This window comes from Heterodontus francisci, unplaced genomic scaffold, assembly GCF_036365525.1.
Source record: "Heterodontus francisci isolate sHetFra1 unplaced genomic scaffold, sHetFra1.hap1 HAP1_SCAFFOLD_59, whole genome shotgun sequence".
Lineage (NCBI taxonomy): Eukaryota > Metazoa > Chordata > Chondrichthyes > Heterodontiformes > Heterodontidae > Heterodontus > Heterodontus francisci.
This window is the reverse complement of record NW_027140758.1, coordinates 3,239,085-3,243,662: the sequence shown is the minus strand read 5'-3', so window position 1 is coordinate 3,243,662 and position 4,578 is coordinate 3,239,085. Positions and strand designations below refer to the sequence as shown.

The 4,578-nt window shown below is 45.2% G+C and overlaps 1 non-coding gene and 1 pseudogene across 1 annotated transcript; both read right to left on the bottom strand.

The window, feature by feature from the left end:
* Nucleotides 1-817: 817 nt before the first annotated feature.
* On the bottom strand, nucleotides 818-926 carry LOC137360625 (U2 spliceosomal RNA; annotated as a pseudogene).
* Nucleotides 927-3,222: 2,296 nt separating this feature from the next.
* trnaf-gaa (transfer RNA phenylalanine (anticodon GAA)) lies at nucleotides 3,223-3,295 on the bottom strand. The gene has a single exon. It is a non-coding gene; the product is annotated as a tRNA-Phe (tRNA).
* Between the last annotated feature and the right edge of the window lie 1,283 nt (nucleotides 3,296-4,578).

Here is a 4,578-nt window from a genome sequence, read left to right as displayed (position 1 = left end):
GGTCTCCTTTCGAACAGCGGACGCCTTCGTCGAACCTTCTCCCGGCCTTTCCTTGGACCTTGCCGCCTGAGCCTAGCTGAGGCAACGTTTGGGGCAGGTCTTGTAGAGATGGCCTGCCGCACCGCACAAGTTGCAACACTGAGTCTGCTTACAGTCCTTGGTCTGATGGCCTTCCTCCTTGCAGTTCTTGCAAACAACCGCGCTGCAGTTGGCTGCCATGTGACCAGATTTGCCACAGGTGCGGCAAACTCTGGGCTGCCCAGCGTAGACCAAGAAGCCTCGACTTCCCCCGATAGCGAAGCTGGAGGGAGGGTGGATGATGGCTCCACTGGCATCTACCTTCAAGGTCACCTTGACCTGCCGCTTGCTGGTCCAGATCCCAAAGGGGTCCTTGACATCAGTGCTGCTGCCGGCCACCTCGATGTACCTGGCGAGAATGGTGAGTACATCCACCACCGGAACATGGGGGTTGTAGAGGTGAATCGTCACCACCCGGTCCCGTTGTGACGGAAGCGTGAAGAGCGGCTCCGCTGTGACGATCGACAGTGGCGCCCGGTCCCCTTTCTCCTTGAACGCCTTCAGGAACTTGATGCATCCCGCCACGTTCCGGAACGTCACGTCGAAGTATCCACTGCTGGGGAAATCCTGGAGGCAGAAGACGTCCGTCGCTTGAAATCCGCAGCAATCGAAGAGAATTTTCTTGATGAAGAAGGTGCGATCGACCGGTGCATCTCCTTCCTTGTCCTTCACGACCACCCGAACGGTGTTGCGCACTCCCTGGCCCGAAGTTCGAAAATTGGTTCTTGCCATTTTACTCAAAGCTTCCCCAGGATCAAAAGGCAATGATCATGGTCTCTTCTCAATCAAATAAGCACTGATAAGAACAGATACTACACTTGATCTGAGCCAAAAGGCCGAGAAGCGGCAGTTCATGTTTCTTGCCAGTAGATGTCACTTCACTCCAATGCAGTGAAGTTTACAAATCTGAGAAAGACACAACAGGAAAGAATTGTTCACATTATAGTGAATGTGTGGGATTTAGAAATACTAGGAGTGGAGACGAGTTATCACTTGTCTGCTCGATCCCCATAGCCCTGTAAAATTATTTCCTTCAAGTGCCCATTCAAATTCATTTTGTAATCCTCGATTGTCTCCATTTCCACCGCCCTCATGGGCAGCGAGTTACAGATCATCACCAATCAGTGTAAGAAAGTTCTTGCGCACATTCCCCCGTACCTCCTGTCCAAAACCTTCAATCTGTGTCCCCTAGTCCTTGTACCAATAGTTAACGGGAACAATGTTTCCTTGCCAACTTATTTAAAACTGTCATAGCCGAAAACACATCTATCAATTCTCCCCTCACTCTCCTTTGATGCAGGTAGAACAACCCTAGCTTTTCCAACCTAACCTTGTAACTAAAATCCTCCATCCCTGGATCCATTCTGGTGAATTTCCTCTGCATCCTCTCAAGGATGCTCACATTCTTTCTTAAGTGTGGTAAGCAAAACTGGAAGCAACACTCCAACTGGGGCCGAACCAGAGCTTTATAATGGTTCAGCATAACTTCCCTGCTTTTTACTCAATGCCTCTTTTTTTCAAGCCCAAGATCCCATATGCTTTGCTAACCACTCTCGCAATATGTCTTGCCACCTTCAAAGATTGATGCACATGAACCCCAAGTCCCTCTATTCCAACACACACTTTAGAACTGTGCCATTAAGTAAATATTGCCTCTCCCTATTCCTTATGCCAAAATACATCACCTCACACTTGTCACTATTAAATTCCATCTGCCACCTGTCTGCCCATTCTGCTAGCCTATCATTGTTCTGTTGCAGGCAGTTCATATCATCCCCACTGTTTGCCACTCCTCAAAGTTTGTTGTCATCGGGATATTTTGAGATTTTACTCAATATTCCAAGATCCAAGTCATTTATCTTTAGCAAAAAAAGCAGTGGTTCTAGCACTGATCCTTGGGGAACACCACTGTCGACTATCCTCCAGTCTGACAAAGAATCATTTCATAAGACTCCCTGTTTTCTGTCCTTAAACCAATTTTCTATCCAATTGGACACTGACCCTCCTATACCACGAACCTCAATTTTGTAAACCCCACTTTTATGTGGTACCTTGTCAAACGCTTCCTTAAAATCCATATAAACAACATCCACTGCATTCCCTTTCGCAAGCTGCTCTGTTAGCTCATCAAAAAATGCAGTTCGATTAGTCAAGCATGAACTCCCATTTATAAATCCATGCTCAGTCTCCTTAATTAACTCAAACCTCTCCAAGTGACTGTTGATTTTTTACCCTGATTATTCTTTCTAAAACCTGACCCACCGCTGCTGTTAATCTAACTAGCCTGTAGTTAGCCGGAGTGTCCTTACACCCTTTCTTGAATAAGGGCGTCGCATTTGCCACTGTTTACTCCTGGCACCTCCCCCGTATCCAGGGAAGATTGGAAGATTATGGCAAACTCTTCCATTATCTGCATCCGCATTTCCTTTCGCAACCTGGGATGCCAGCCATCCAGACCAGGTGATTTATCTACCCTAAGCACAGCCAGCCTTTTTAGTACCTCCCTCTCTCAATTTGTACCCTCTCCATTGACTCTACTCTCTTCACTTCGACTGATATTTTGTCAAATTCCACTTCCTTAGTGATCACTGATACAAAGTACTCATTAAGTAGATTAACATTGCCCTGCACCTCTAAGCTTATATTATCCTTTTTGTCCCTTATAGACCCGACTCAACCTCTTACTACCCACTTATCATTTACATGCTGATCGAAGATTTTTGGGTTTCCTTTCATGTTGACTGCCAGTCTATTCTCATAGAAATAGAGAACAAGCAAATACAGAAGATGTAAGTATTTCCCATCCTTGATGAGGTGGAACTTGCTTTTGTTGTGGGTTGTAATGACTTGGCCCACGAGTGTGGTGGAAGCAGAGACAATCAATGATTTGAAAAGGAAATTGGATGGATACTTGAAGGAAAGAAACTTGCAGGAGGAAAGGGATTGAGCTGGTGAGTGGAACTGACTAGATTGCTCCGGGGAGAGCCAGCATGGACGTGATATGCCAAACGACCACCTTCTGTGCTGTAAATGACTCTGTGTTGTTTCTCAAATTCAATCCACTGGTGCTTGGTAAATAATTTCAAAGTAAATTGTGCAACCGGAAAATCAGAACCAAGGCAAGGGACGCAAAGGAAGCAAAATTACTGAAACCCGGGATTGAACCAGGGACTTTTAGATCTTCAATCTAAAGCTCTCCCAACTGAGCTATTTCAGCCCGACATTAACAATGACTTGGTGTCCTTGTTTTGGAAGAAAATACATACATTCAAGTTTTCCAAAAAATTGAAGAACACAACATGTGAGTAATATTCTCCATTGCTTTCTCAGTACAGATGGATTGTGAAGCGGGAGACAGCCAGAAGTGCCATTGAGCCGCACAGACCCCGAGCTGAGAATGAAATGAGATCAAATTCAATCTTTCATAGTGAGATGCTGCTGAGAGGTAAGAGTCCTGAATCAAAGCGAGACTTGCTCATTTCAAACACTCCCTGTACTCTCTGCTCATGAAGCCTTACAAAAGGGAAAAACAGAATGGCACTCAAACTCACAACCCTGCCATTAAAAGTCTCATGTGCGACTGACAGAACTGTCACTTCTACTCGGTCCCTTATTGGATGGATGCAACTCCAACGCAGGGATGGCATTCAAATCCTCCCATGGGTCCACATGTCAGACTGAGTTCCATGTTGTAGACTCAAGCAAAGGAAATCTGCTCACTTCCAAAACTATCAGCGAGTTGAAGCTGATTACAATCAACATCATCAGAGGTCACAACTACCTGGTGAAAGAAGACACCCTGAAGAAGGATCCACAATTATTCAAAGGCATCGACAAAGTGAAAAACAAGAAAATCGATGAGTCAATGCAAGCCAAACAACAGAAACACTGAAGAATTCCATTCCATACCAGGCCAGAACCCAGTCCTGTTGTTTTTGGAGTCAGGTCACAATTACAGCAACAACTTTATATTCCCACTTGGCTATCTGTACATTTAGTTAATTGCAATTTTGTCGACAAGCTCTTTGAATCCAGTTGTCTGGTCCTCAAGCCAGCTCCGTATGGAAGTCAATTCCACCTTCTGCAAGGCTGAAACCAATAGATGACCTTAATCTAAAAATGCCAGCAGACCAGGGCTCGTCCGTGACTTGAACCCGGGATCTCTCGCATGTTAATTAACCATACTCCCTAAGCGAGAATCATACCCCTAGACCAACGAGACACTGACAAGTCAAACTTTATTAGCTGCTGTGGAATTTCACTATAACCCTCCAGCCAATCATCCATTTTTTTTCAGATCAAAGCAACATCCTGCAAATGCGGAAATAAAAACAGAAAGTGCTGGAAATGTTCAGCAGCTCTGGCAGCATCTGTGCTGTGAGATTAACGTTAACGTTTCAGGGCACTCACCTTTTGTTTCAGCCATCCTTTCAGACTGCTTCTGTCCATCCAATCTCACTTTCTATTCTATCCACATTCGAACCATTCACTACGTTACTA